The 14,422-nt window shown below is 43.6% G+C and overlaps 1 protein-coding gene across 4 annotated transcripts in view; it reads right to left on the bottom strand.

Moving 5' to 3' along the window:
• NRK (Nik related kinase) overlaps window positions 1-14,422 on the bottom strand; it is a 408,966-nt gene that overhangs the window by 297,101 nt on the left and 97,443 nt on the right. The window lies entirely within an intron of this gene.

Genomic DNA, 14,422 nt, shown 5'->3' with positions numbered 1-14,422 from the left:
TATTTTAGTGCATCCGCAGAGCACTTTACATCCACATATGGGGTATTTCCTTACTCAGAAAAAATGTGGCTACAAATTTTGGGACGCTTTTTCTCCTATTACCCCTTGTGAATATAAAAACTTTGGGGCAACACCAGCATTTTAGTGGAAAAAAATCTGATTTTTAATTTTCACAACCAACTTTAACGAAAATTTATGTGGTGTGTTAAGGCTCACTGTACCCCTTGTAACATTTCGTGAGGGGTGAAGTTACAAAAATGGGGACACATGTAGGTGATTTATTTTTGCGTTTATGTAAAAACCTCTGTAACGATCAGCCACCCCTGAGCAAATCACCAATTTAGACCTTAAATGTACATAGTGTGCTCTCACTTCTGAGCCTTGTTGTACATCCGCAGATCACTTTACACTCACATATGGGGTATTTCCGTACTGAGGAGAAATTGCGTTACAAATTTTGAGGATCTTTTTTTCCCCTTTTATGCTTGTATAAATGAAAAGTATGGGGCAACACCAGCATGTTATTGTAAACATTTTTTTATTTTTTTACACTAACATGCTGGTGTAGACCCCAACTTTACCTTTTCATACGGGGTAAAAGGAGAAAAATCCCCCCAAAATTTGTTAGCCAATTTCTCCTGAGTACGGAAATACCCCATATGTGGCCCTAAACTGTTGCCTTGAAATATGACAGGGCTCCGAAGTGAGAGCGCGCCATGCACATTTGAGGCCTAAATTAGGGATTTGCATAGGGACAGACACGGCAGTGTTCCTCAAACAGGATGCCTCCAGCTGTTGAAAAACTCCCAGCATGCCTGGACAGTCAATGGCTGTCCGGCAATACTGGGAGTTATTTAGCAACAGCTGGAGGCTCCGTTTTGGAAACACTGCCTTATGTGAAATTTTTTATTTTTAAAGGGGGGGGGGCAGTGTAAGGGGGTGTATATGTAGTGTTTTACCCTTTATTTTGTGTTAGTGTAGTGTTTTTAAGGTACATTCACATGGGTGGGGGTTCACAGTTGGAGTTTCCTGCAAGGAGTTTGAGTTGCGGCAGAAAATTTGCTGCAGCTCATACTTAAAGTGGGAAACTCACTGTAAACCTGTACATACACATGGGGGGAGGGGGCTAACCTTCGACTGTTGCAAAACTACAACTTCCAGCATGCACTGACAGACCGTGCTGGGAGTTGTAGTTATGCAACAGCTGGAGGCACACTGGTTGTAAAACACTGAGTTAGGTAACAGACTATTGCAGTGTTTCCGCACCAGTGTACCACCAGCTGTTGCAAAACTACAACTCCCATCATGCATGGTCTGTCAATGCACGCTGGGATTTGTAGTTTTGCAACAGCTGGAGGCACACGGGTTGGGAAACACTGAGTTAGGAAAGAGACAGTGTTTCCTAACCAGTGTGCCTCCAGTTGTTGCAAAACTACAACTCCCAGCATGCCCGGAGAGCTGAAGGGCATGGTGGGAGTTGTAGTTTTGCAACATCTGGCCCTTCAGATATTGCCGAACTACAAGCTCAGCATGCCTGGACAGTCTTGGCATGCTGGGAGTTGTAGTTTTGCAACATCTGGAAGTGCACGGTTTGGAGACCACTATACAGTAGTCTCCAAACTGTAGCCCTCCAGATGTTGCAAAACTACAACTCCCAGCCTGCCCAGACAGCCTTTGTCTATCTGGGCATGCTGGGAGTTGTAGTTGTGAAACTTCAAGGCAGCAGTGAAGATCACTTACCAGATCTTCACTGCTGCCTCTGTCTCCGCCTTTGCCTCCATGCATTCTGCTGTCGCTGTCCCCCTGCTGTCTGCGCCGGTAAGCACCGCCGCAAACTTTACCCAGCTGCCCTGACTTTCAGAGCGGGGATCTCAATTTTGACCCCTCGCCCCTGCCCTGCGATTCGCCGGTCAGTCCTGACTGGCCAATAGCAGGGGATAGGAGGAGGTGGCACCCCTGCCACCTCGCTCCTATCCTTTAAGATGATCAGGGCTGTCTCTGACAGCTCCGATCATCCCTATTTTCGGGTCACCAGAGACCTGTCTGGGAAAGAAGTGATTCGCCGGTCAGAATTGACCGGCGAATCGCGCCGATCGCTGACAAGGGGGGGGGGGGGGTCCCCCTGGGCGATGTGCCGGGATGGCTGCTGATAGATATCAGCCGTCATCCTGTTCCGATCACCGCATCCGGAGACACGGTGATCAAGTAACGCAGCACCGTAAATGTACGTTGCTGGGCGCAAAGAGACACTTTGCAGTGCCGTACATTTACGGCGCTTGTTGTTAAGGGGTTAAGTTGTAAGCCTATCCTGGAGTAGAGGAGAAACAGTTGTGAAGAATGCCCAGAGAAAGATAAAAAGTGCTTAAACAATAGTGGGCTAAAAGCAGACTGTATGACATTAACAACTGCTCCACTTTTACTTTGCACCATTTTTTTTTTAATAAGGTCACATGCACACGGTCATATTAGGCCTTGTGTCCATCATCTAGTGGCATATTTGCCTCTGTGGATCCAGCATTATAGATTCATAATGTATGGATCTGCATGGCATTCAGCAACTCCATATCTGGTGCTATGTCTCACTAAGTGCCAGGGTCACCTGCTTTCATTGAAGCAGTGGTAAACTTGTTCATTGTGACCCCAAATAGCAACGTCTTGTGCCACAGATCTAAAAGTGTCCAATGGAAATCTATTCATCAGATTAAAACTCTGAGTCATTTTAAAGAAAATATTGGGTTAAACTGATTCAGTATTCACCAGACACAACTCTCAAGCCACTAGGAGATAAAAGACTGGATGAGTCTAAAAGAGCACAAAAGAATGCAGTTTGTGTGAAGGAAAAGGATATGGAAGGCTGCAACAGGAGCAACACAGTGTTACAGGAAGTTATCCGTGATCCATCACTGGGAAGGAACAGATAAACTGGAAGCAAAAAGGAAAAAATATATATTTAAGTTGTCGTCTCCCCCCCCCCACGGTAAATAACTGACGATAAAATTCAACAACAAACCTTTGAGTGGAGGATGAGAGATGTAATCCAATAATGTGCCCTTATAACTTTCTTTATAGAACCCAATGCTTATTTCTTTACCCTTTAATCTCACACCATCATTTCTATCCCTCATACAGACACAATTGCATCAGTGTCTTCAGCAATCCCTGTCTTTCTGATCAGTAGTGACACCAATCATTTCTTTTGCCATGGAGTAATGCACTTCTTGGAAACTAGTTGAGCACTCAAGGGCAAGGAACAGATCATTGAAAGTGACCATGAACCCTTTGCATTCTTTAAGTTTATTTGTTATTTCTGTGGCTTCCATGAACAATAACTAGAAAAAAAAATGCTTTATTTAAAGGGAACTTGCACTTTCTATTAAAAAAAAAAAAAAAAATGTACAGATAGGGTGTAATAGTGTCCACAATCCCCATCGCGGCGCCGCGCGCTATTAACCCTTTAGCCGCGCGCTCAGAGCTGAGCCGCGCAGCTAAAAGTGAAAGTGAAAGTTCCCGGCTAGCTCAGTCGGGCTGTTCGGGATAGCCGCGGCTAATCGCGGCATCCCGAACAGCTGACAGGACAGCGGGAGGGCCCCTTCCTGCCTCCTCGCTGTCCGATCGCCGAATGACTGCTCAGTGCCTGAGATCCAGGCATGAGCAGTCATGCGGCAGAATCGTTGATCACTGGTTTCTTATGAGAAACCAGTGATCAATGATGAAGATCAGTGTGTGCAGTGTTATAGGTCCCTATGGGACCTATAACACTGCAAAAAAAAAGTGAAAAAAAAAAGTGAATAAAGATCATTTAACTCCTCCCCTATTAAAAGTTTGAATCACCCCCCTTTTCCAATAAAAAAAAAACACAGTGTAAATAAAAATAAAAATAAACATATATGGTATCGCCGCGTGCGGAAATGTCCGAATTATAAAAATGTATCATTAATTGAACCGCTCGGTCAATGGCGTGCGCGCAAAAAAATTCCAAAGTCCAAAATAGTGCATTTTTGGTCACTTTTTATATCATTTAAATCATTATATCATGATCAATAAGTCCTATCAATGCAAAAATGGTACCGTTAAAAACTTCAGATCACGGCGCAAAAAATGAGTCCTCATACCGCCCCATACACGGAAAAATAAAAAAGTTATAGGGGTCAGAAGATGACAATTTTAAACGTATTAATTTTCCTGCATGTAGTTATGATTTTTTCCAGAAGTCCGACAAAATCAAACCTATATAAGTAGGGTATCTACAGAATAATCGTATGGACCTACAGAATAAATATCAGGTGTCATTATTACCGAAAAATGTACTACGTAGAAACGGAAGCCCCCAAAAGTTACAAAACAGCGGGTTTTTTTTTCAATTTTGTTGCACAACCCCCGGTCCTTAAGGGGTTAAAAAATCATAACTCTTTCAATTTTGCACCTAAAAATCCATATGATGGCTTATTTTTTGCACCACCAATTATACTTTGTAATGACATCAGTCATTTTGGCCAAAAATCGACGACGAAACGGAAAAAAAAATCATTGTGCGACAAAATTTAAAAAAAAAAAACGCTGTTTCGTAACTTTGGGGGCTTCCGTTTCTACGTAGTAAATTTTTCGGTAAGAATTACACCTTATCTTTTTCTGTACGTTCATACGATTAAAATTATATCCTACTTACATAGGTTTGATTTTGTCGTACTTCTGGAAAAAATCATAACTACATGCAGGAAAATGAATACGTTTAAAATTGTCATCTTCTGACCCCTATAACTTTTTTATTTTTCCGGGGCGGTATGGGGGCTCATTTTTTTTTATGGGGCGGTATGAGGGCTCATTTTTTGTGCCATGATCTGAAGTTTTTAGCGGTACCATTTTTGCATTGATAGGACTTATTGATCGCTTTTTATTCATTTTTTCATGATCTAAAAAGTGACCAAAAATGAACTATTTTGGACTTTGGAATTTTTTTGCGCGTACGCCATTGACCATACGGTTTAATTAACAATATATTTTTATAATTCGGACATTTCCGCACGCAGTGATACCATATATGTTTATTTTTATTTACACTGTGTTTTTTTTATGGGAAAAGGGGGGTGATTCAAACTTTTAATAGGGAAGGGGTTAAATGATCTTTATTCACTTTTTTGTTCACTTTTTTTTGCAGTGTTATAGGTCCCATAGGGACCTATAACACTGCACACACTGATCTTTATCATTGATCACTGGTTTCTCATAAGAAACCAGTGATCAATGATTCTGCCGCTTGATTGTTCATGCCTGGATCTCAGGCACTGAGCAGTCATTCGGCGATCGAACAGCGAGGAGGCAGGTAGGGACCCTCCTGCTGTCCTGTAAGCTGTTCAGGATGCTTTCACTTTCACTTTAGACGCGGCGTTCAACTTTGAATCCCGTGTCTAAAGGGTTAATAGCACGCGGCACCGCGATCAATGCCGCACGCTATTAGCCACGGGTCCCGGCCGTTGTTAGAGGCCGGGCCCGACTCGCTATGACGCTATTATAGATCGGGAGCGGACACGTGACGTACCGGTACGTCATGTGTCCTTAAGGGGTTAAGGACTCAACGTTTTCCGTCTTTTGCACTTTCTTTTTTCCTCCTTACCTTTTAAAAATTATATCCCTTTCAATTTTCCACCTAAAAGTCCATATTATGGCTTATTTTTTGCGCCTCCAATTCTACTTTGCAATAACATTAGTCATTTTACCCAAAAATCCAAAGCGAAACAGAAAAAACCTCATCATCATTTAAGAAAAAACAACATTTTGTACAGGTACACCCTGCATCCTAAAGGAGTTAAAAAAAACTTAATCCTTCCAACACTTATCAGCTGCTGTTTGCTCCAGAGGAATTTGAGTTGTTCTTTCCAGTCTAACCACAGTGCTCTCTGCTGACACCTCTGTCCGTGTCAGGAACTGTCCAGAATAGAAGCAAATCCCCATAGCAATCCTCTCCTGCTCTGGACAGTTCATGAAATGAACAGAGGGGGCAGCAGAGAGCACTGTAGGCACACTGGAAAGAACTACACAGCTTCCTCTGGAGCATACAGCAGCTGATAAATACTAGAAGGATTAAGATTTAGAAAAATAGAAGTAATTTGCAAATTGGTATAAGTTTCTGGCACCAGTTGATAGAAAAACTTTTTTTTTTCTCTGTAGTACCCCTTTAACTAAGATTTCATGGAGGGGGGATTTATCATTTACTTTATCCAGTTTTATTATTTTGATAAGTTGTAAATTCTTGCGTATTGAGCCGAAAAGTTTCAACATTTTTGCATTTATGAATTTCAACTCATTTATACTCATTCAACTGATAGACCGGTAAGTTTAACGTGCATTGTGGGTAAATTATTTGAAGGACTTATAAGGGATTACATACAGGAATACATAGGGGATAATTGTATTATAAGTGATAACCAGCATGGGTTTACTAAGGATAGAAGTTGTCAAACCAATCTAATTTGCTTTTATGAAGAGGTGAGTAGAAGCCTTGACAGAGGAATGGCTGTGGATATAGTGTTTCTGGATTTTGCTAAAGCATTTGATACTGTCCCTCATAGACGTCTGACAGGTAAGTTAAGGTCTTTGGGTTTGGAAATTTTAGTTTGTAACTGGATTGAACACTGGCTCATGGATCGTACCCAGAGAGTGGTGGTCAATGATTCGTACTCTGATTGGTCACCGGTTATTAGTGGTGTACCCCAAGGTTCTGTACTGGGCCCGCTGTTGTTTAATTTATTTATCAATGATATAGAGGATGGTATTAACAGCTCTGTTTCTATCTTTGCAGATGACACCAAGCTTTGTAGCGGTACAGTCTATAGAGGATGTGCAGGGCCGGATTAAGAGCATCATGGGCCTGGTGCTGAAGATTGTGATGGGCCTTTTTATCAAAGTATATAACATGAAAACGCAACACAAAGTAATTTTGTCACATGATTTAGACATAGGGGGAGATTTATCAAAACCTGTGTAGAGGAAGAGCGGTGCAGTTGCCCATAGCAACCAATCAGATCACTTCTATCATTTTTCAGAGGCATTTTAAAAATGAAAGAAGCGACAAGTTTTGATAAATCTCCCCCATAACTCTTATTTTTCCACCTACAGACTCATATAAGGGCTTGTTTGTTGCGTTAGCAATTATACTTTGCAATGACATCACTTCCGTTGCCAGGAAATCTACAGTGAAACACAAAAAATATTAGTGGGACAAAATTGAAAAAAAAAATGCAATTTTTGGGGGCTTTCTACACAGTGCACTTTTCCCAAACAGTGACACATTGGGAGAGATTTAGCAAAAACCTGTATCCAAAGAGAGGTGCAGTTGCCTATAGCAACCAATCAGGTCGCTTCTTTCATTTTTCAGAGGCTTTTAAAAAAAATTAAAGAAGCGATTTGATTGGTTGCTATGGGCAACTGTACCACACCGGTTTTGATAAGTCTCCCCGATTAGCTTAATTCCGTAGCTCCATACAATTACAACAATACCAAAATTGGGCCATTGACCATGTGGATTACTCAACATTATATTTTAGTAGTTTGAACATTTACGCACACGGCGATACTACATATGTTTTTTTTTGTTTTTTTTTACATTTTTCATTTGAAACATGAGAAGGGGGATGATTCAAACTTTTATTAGGGAATGGGTTCATTCAATTGAATTACTTTACTTTTTTATATATTTATTTTTAACACTTTTTTGTGGGAAGGGGTTATTTGTCTATAACTTCTAGGCAAATTTGTCTATTACGGTATATCTGAGCTATTATAAGCAAATATGGCATTCAGGAGCATGGAAAAGATAGGTGAGAAATTGTCACCTAGCTTTTCTGTGCTCCTGAATGCCATTGCTGCTTATAGCCTATAAGGATAACTTACTATAAATTATAGGCAACTCTGTCTATAACAGCTTAAATGGGCACTGTCACCAACTTTATTTTTTGATATGTTGTAGTACTTATGTACTACAACATATCTCTAATATACTTTTTTTTTTTTATTAAAATGGTTTAATTTACATTTGAAAACCGGCCACTAGGGGTCTCCCTCCTAGTGGCCGGCTGCAGCCTGGCGTGACGTCATGCCTGAAAAAGGACCGATGCGGCCGGGCATTGGTCCTTTTTCATTCAGCCTGCGCTCGCTCCCTGCCTGTCAATCATAAAGGCAGGGAGCGAGCGCATTGGCTCCCCGGCCACTGGCTGGGAGGCCACTCCTCCAGCACATCGCCGCCTCGTCGCCGCCTCTGTCCCTGCACAACCCGCTGCCGGACTCTGCAGTAAGTGTAATGAGGGAACGGGGTATGTGGGAGGGGGGTTTGTGATGGAGGGAACGAGGTATGCGGGGGGGGGGGGGTTGCGATGGAGGGAACGGGGTATGGCGCAGGGGGAGGGAGACGGAGGGGACTGGCTAGCGCCGCATGTGACTAACTAATAGCTTATCTACACAGGGTGCCTCCAGCTGTTTCAATGCTACAACTCCCAGCATGCCCTGACAGCCAATAGATGTCAGGGCAAGCTGGGACTTGTAGTGGTGAAACAGCTGGAGGCACCCTGTGTAGATGAACTAAGGGCGGAAGTCCCCCCCAGCAGGCATTAGTGACGTGGTGCCTGCTGGGGAAGTCTGCCTGATAGTGAGCACACTACTAGGCAGACAAAAAGTTATTTTTAATATAGTAAAAATAAAAATTAAAAGCAGGGAGGGGGTTAGGGATAGATTGGCAATAGGCAGGGACAGAAAAAAAATAGGATGGTGGGAGTTACTCTTTAACTAATATAAGCAGAAATGGAACTAAGGAGTACAGAAAAGCTGGGTAACAATTTCTCACCTAGCTTTTTCATGCTCCTGAATGGCATATCTGCTTATCATAGCTCAGCTATTATAGACATATTTGCCTATAACATATAGTCAAAGCTGTCAATAACAGCTGAGCTATTATCAGCAGATATGCCATTCAGGAGTATGAAAAAGCTAAGTGAGAAATTGTCATCTAACTTTTCTGGGCTCCTGAATGGCATATTTGCTTATCATAGTTCAGCTATTATAGACAGCTTTGACTATATGTTATAGGCAAATCTGTCTATAATGGCTGAGCTATTATAAGCAGATATGCCATTCCCGAACCCAGAAAAGCTAGGTGACAATGTTTCACCTAGCTTTTTCGTACTCCTGAGTGGCATATCTTCTTCAGCTCAGCTACTATAAGCAGACATGCCCTTCAGGAGCATGGAAAAGCTAGGTGAGACATTGTCACCTAGCTTTTCTGTGCACCTGAATGGCAAGTCAGTTTATGCCTGGTGGACTAGTGATACCTTTGGGGGAAACTCCTGGGGCAGAGAGTAATGTGCACTGGCGGCAGGACCTCAGGCAGGTGGAAGCTACAGCACACACAGTAGTTTTTCAAACTTGGCGGGCGCTGGCCGAACGGGGGGAGAAGTCTCATACGCTACCCTGATGTCATGTGGGGCATGCAGGTCAGCTGGTTACGCAGCCACATCACCACCAGGGCCGTAGGTAAGCCTGTGGGCCGGCCTGGGACATCGCAGGGCCAGCCCTCTTTTACTGTTAACCAGAGGCGGCTCTAGAATTTGAGAGGCCTTAGGCGTAACTGGAACATGTGGCCCCGGCATCATTTTCTGCAGACTTCACATACTGATCCAATCGGCTATTGCGCTGTTGTTGCAGCACCAATCTCAAGTGGCGGCGGAGTAGAGATGAGATCAGGGGGATAACTAGTGTCCTGTGGGTCCCATGGCAAATTCTGTCTAGTACATTGAGACCACACTCACCACTAATACCAGTATACAAGGAGGGCAAAATTGAAAAAAAAAACCATTTTGCAACTTTTGGGGTGCGTCCGATTCTATGCAGTGCACTTTTCGATAAAAAGACTTAATATTTATTCTGTAGGTCCATACGATTGAAATGATCCCCATTTTATATAGGTTATTTTTATTTAACTACTTAAAAAAAATTCTTGTTGTACAAAAATGAGTTTGCTTTAAAGGGGTTCTCCGGTGCTTACACATCTTTTCCCCTATCTAAAGGATAGGGGATAAGATGCCTGATCACGGGAGTCCCGCCGCTGGGGACCCCCTTGATCTTGCACGCGGCACCCCGTTTGTAATCAGTCCCCGGAGCATGTTCACTCCGGGTCTGACTACAGGCGACCACCGGGCCGGCGGTGTGTGACGTCACGCCTCCACCCTTGTGTGACGTCACACTCCGCCCCTCAATGCAAGCCTATGGGAGGGGGCGTGATAGCTGTCACGCTCCCTCCCATAGACATGCATTGAGGGGCGGAGACGTGACGTCACACGCCGCAGGCCCGGTGGTCGCCTGTAACCAGACCCGGAGCGAACACACTCCGGGGACTGATTACAAACGGGGTGTCACGTGCAAGATCCCGGGGGTCCCCAGTGGCAGGACTCCCGCGATTAGGCATCTTATCCCCTATCCTTTGGATAGGGGATAAGATGTGTAAGCACCGGAGTACCCCTTTAAAGTGTCTCTTCTCCCCCCTACAACCATTTTATTTTTCCGCATACAGAGCTATATGAAGGCTCATTTTTTGCATTTTTTCACACTTTCGCCTTTCACTATGTAACTTAATTAACATTATATTTTATTAGTTCAGACATTTGCGCATGTGGCGATACCACATATGTTTATAGGTTTGTTTTTTACAATTTTTCATGGGAAAATGGGGTGATTCTAACTTTTATTAGGGAAGGGGTTAAATCACATTATTATAATTTATTTTTTAGTTTTTTTTTTTTTACACTTCATGTATAGGCCAGCGAGAACAGTGACATCATACTGTGGGGCTATATAAATCGACTGTGCTGTACCCACTGTGTGTACAGCACAGTTGATGTATATAGCCCCCCAGTATGATGTCACTGTATATCAGTGTCTCCCAACCAGGGTGCCTCCAGCTGGTAGTTGTAGTTTTGCAACAGCTGGATGCACCCTGGTTGGGAAACTCTGCAGTATATCAATGACTGTGCTGTGTTCCCTGGCTGGCCCATACTGCATATACTAATATGTATATGTCTGTGTGTGTATATATAGATAGATAGATTGATTAGTATAGGGCAGAGCACAGTCACTGGTATACAGTTAGTGACTGTCCTTGCTTGCTTAATAATGAATGCAGCCAGAGCCAGGCCCGGCCACTGGGACTTATCTACAGAGCTCGTCACCTTCTGACCTTTCTCGCACTGATGGCCCCTCTGCCGGTGGGAGACTGCCAGACTGGACGGAGCTCCGTTCACATGGAGGGAAGATCCAGACCGCAGAGGCCGTACAGCTGTGAGGCAGTGTCTCTCTCGCCATCTCTTCAGCTCTGCGGTGAGCAGCCGGGGGAGGGGTCGGGCGGGCAGGGACTATTAACTAATAAGCTGCAGTGTCTTTGGCACATGACCAGCCCCATCAGCCCCCTCTCTTAAAGGGGCAGCAGGGGCTGGTTGGACGCAGCGCTGGGGCCCGCAGGAAATGTTTTTTATTTTTAAACTTCACTCCCTGCGGTCTGGCCAGAGAGCAGGGAGTTGCGGCGGTGGCCTATATGCTGTTAACACTGCTGTTAACATTGTTGTCACGGGCGCCGGTCGGTCTATGCGGGCCGTTTGTGCGGGCCACCGGGCCTATTTTAACGCAGGGGCCTGGAGTTGCCGCTCCATCCGCCCCTACGTTAATCCGGCCCTGGATGTGCATAAGTTACAAGATGACTTGGATAGATTAAGTGTCTGGGCATCCACTTGGCAAATGAGGTTCAATGTGGATAAATGTAAAGTTATGCATCTGGGTACTAATAACCTGCATGCGTCGTATGTCTTAGGGGGGATTAAACTGGCAGAGTCACTGGTAGAGAAGGATCTGGGTGTACTTGTAGATCACAGACTACAGAATAGCATGCAATGTCAGGCTGCTGCTTCCAAAGCCAATAGGATATTGTCATGTATCAAAAGAGGTATGGACTCAAGGCACAGGGACATAATACTCCCCCTTTATAAAGCATTGGTACGGCCTCACCTGGAATATGCTGTTCAGTTTTGGGCACCAGTCCATTAAAGGGACACTGCGGAGCTGGAAAGGGTGCAGAGACGCGCGACTAAACTAATATGGGGCATGGAACATCTTAGCTATGAGGAGCGATTAAAGGAGTTATAATTGTTTAGTCTTGAGAAGAGACGTTTAAGGGGGGGTATGATAAACGTATATAAGTATATAAATGGCCCATACAAAAAATATGGAGAAAAACTGTTCCAGGTTAAATGCCCCCCAAAGGACGAGGGGGCACTCCCTCCGTCTGGAGAAGAAAAGATTTAGTCTAAAGGGGCGACACGCCTTCTTTACCATAAGAACTGTGAATTTATGGAACAGTATACCTCAGGAACTGGTCACAGCAGGAACAATTAATAGCTTTAAAACAGGGTTAGATACATTCCTGGAACAAAATAACATTAATGCTTATGCAGAATTATAAAACTACATCCCTTCCCCTTATCCCCTTACACCCTTCCCTTCAATTCTCTGGTTGAACTTGATGGACGTATGTCTTTTTTCAACCATACTATGTAACTATGTAACTTGTCGCAGAAACTCGTCTACATCTAAACTACTTTGCAATTTTTAAAGAATGTGTGGGGGAAGTACATATGATGTACACCCAAACAGGGGTATTTTACACAGACAATGATAACTTCCCCAGATGTGTCTAGATAAGAATTCACTGATCAACCAAAACACTTGTTTGTGTCCATTATGCGATAGCAATGTGCACGTATTCTGATGTCTTCTTGACATCATAAGACCCAGCCCTTGCAGACAGAGCCAATTCTCTCTTACACTATGGTCCTCTTTCCCCCTTGAAATCAAGCATGTGTGGGGTTGTAAGGGGGCATACAGGGGTTTGAGTAAGCACATGGCTTTATAGGAGTCATCATGATTCTGGGCAAACCACTTTCATGTCTATAATCCTTTCCAGCATTGTGACATAAGCCTTTTTGTTATTATGCAAATGTGGCTTATAAATCCAGGGGATGTTCCCTATCACAGTAAGTCTGGCCCATGTCTTTATCATCTCCTCCCCATCCTACTTGCATCCTCCTACCTTGTTTGATTGACAGTCACTAGATAAAGAGAAGATAGGCAGGTTAACCCTGAGTTCTTGTTGTACTGGGGAACTCCCCATGGCACTGAAGCTTCAGTTGCATAATGAAAGGACTACTGAGGACAAATGGTATGCTCTCCATTTTGATGACATATCTATCCATCTATCCTCTGTGCTCTTTCCTGTCTGATAGTACTTCTCTGTGCTCTCTCCCATTGGATAGGACTCCTCTGTGCTCTCTCCTGTCTGATAGGACTCCTCTGTGCTCTCTCCTGTCTGATAGGACTCCTCTGTGCTCTCTTCGGTCTGATAGGACTCCTCTGTGCTCTTTCCTGTCTGATAGTACTCCTCTGTGCTCTCTCCTGTCTGATAGCACTGCTCTGTGCTCTCTCCTATCGGATAGGACTCCTCTGTGCTCTTTCCTGTCGGATAGGACTCCTCTGTGCTCTCTCCAGTCTAATAGCACTCCTCTGTGCTCTCTCCTGTCTGATAGGACTCCTCTGTGCTCTCTCCTGTCTTGATAGTACTCCTCTGCATTCTCTACTGTCTGACAGAACTCCTCTGTGCTCTCTCCTTTCTGATAGGACACTTCTTCGCTCTCCTGTCTGATAGTACTCCTCTGTGCTCTCTTAATACCACATTTTCAAAAAATTTAATGCTATCTGTATATCTATAGCTTTGTTATGCTATGTGTACAAATTGCTCATTAACAGCTCTATGCCTCCAGATGCCACTCCAGCTTTGGCGCTGGCTTTATCTGTACATAGCCCATCCCTCCTTTACATCCAGTTGATGCTCTAGACCCCTCCTAACTTAAATATCATAAAAATTCACACCTTTAAGGAGCTAGATAAATCAATAAGAAACAAAGTCACTAAAAAGTACAATTTGCGTGAAGCATGTTATTTCTTCACTGGAAATTAAGCAAAAATGACATTGAAGCAAAATCTAAACCTTCTGTTTATCTCTACTATTGACAGAATCTCAAGACTACCATAGGAATTATTTCTTTGTAGGTACCCTCCAGTTTTCTTGAATGGCTTCCAATGGCAACCAATTAAATGTTTAAAGAGTACCTGTCATCAAGCCATATTTTCTAAACTAACTCAGATTATATTCCCTAACTACTCCTAACTCCCCTCCTGCCCTTAATTTTTTTTTTCCAAATTATAAAAGCTCTGTGTCATACCTTTCCCATTGCTTGCATTGCGTGAGCTCCCAGCAGAAGAAAGTGGGCGTTCCCCAGTAGGTGTGACATCACTGAAGCCTGTGAGAGCTGTGCCTCTCCATGCCCCGCACCCA

Source organism: Hyla sarda, chromosome 9 (genome assembly GCF_029499605.1).
Source record: "Hyla sarda isolate aHylSar1 chromosome 9, aHylSar1.hap1, whole genome shotgun sequence".
NCBI classification, from domain to species: domain Eukaryota; kingdom Metazoa; phylum Chordata; class Amphibia; order Anura; family Hylidae; genus Hyla; species Hyla sarda.
Note: the sequence above shows the minus strand (reverse complement) of the source record. Positions and strands in the feature narration are given on the sequence as shown.